Genomic DNA, 900 nt, shown 5'->3' on the forward strand with positions numbered 1-900 from the left:
TGAATAAAAAACACTTGTTAAAAAAATTTGTTGAGCATTTTTGAGTTGTTTAAAAGGGGTATCATTTGCAGTTTTTCATCATTTTCTTAAGTGACAATTTTGGTTATTTTAAAATGCTTCTTTCTCATTTTAACTTCTGGGCCTATTACTCAAATATTATTCTAAACCTAAAATCCCAAAATATTTAGATATAAGATCTTAACATTTCTAAAAATAAAAATAAAAAGTATAAATACATAATTGAAAATGGGAGGTGAAAGAATTAAGTTATAATCAACATTTTTTTATTCATGGCGGAAGATGTTAAACGTTTTGTTTTTCTGCCATTTTTTTTTTTTTTAAGGAATATCATTTGGTTCAATCCATTTTATAAAGAGGAAATACATCTAATTATATTATATTGTACACTTGTTCAACACTAAATTAATCTGTTTATGAGAATTTATACTACACAAAGAGATAGGCTTAGGCTTTGAGATAAATTTAGGAGGTGAAAAGACCGACCTCATATAAGCTGGCTCACTAGAGCCAAACATTAGAATCTTAAAGGATGATTGGCTCAAATGAGATGAAAGATTCTTATTTATAGTGTTCTTGTGATGGATTGCCTATAAACAATTCTTATTTGTAGGATTCTTATTTGTAGTATTCTTATTTGCAGAGATTTTTAGCCTCCAACATTGTTCAATTCATGCCGTATTATTTTACAAGTTTTGATCTAATTAATGTTGAGAGTAAAAACTAAAAGTTTATATAATTTTCAAGTTTATTTGTATAACTAATTTTATATAAAAACTCTTAAAATGTGACCCTTTTTTTTAAATTAAAAAAAAAAACAATTAAAGTAAATTCACTACCGAGCAAGTTGGTAAATGGGAGGAGCATTGGAGAAACTTGAAT

This window comes from Cucurbita pepo, unplaced genomic scaffold (assembly GCF_002806865.2).
Source record: "Cucurbita pepo subsp. pepo cultivar mu-cu-16 unplaced genomic scaffold, ASM280686v2 Cp4.1_scaffold000531, whole genome shotgun sequence".
Taxonomy (NCBI): domain Eukaryota; kingdom Viridiplantae; phylum Streptophyta; class Magnoliopsida; order Cucurbitales; family Cucurbitaceae; genus Cucurbita; species Cucurbita pepo.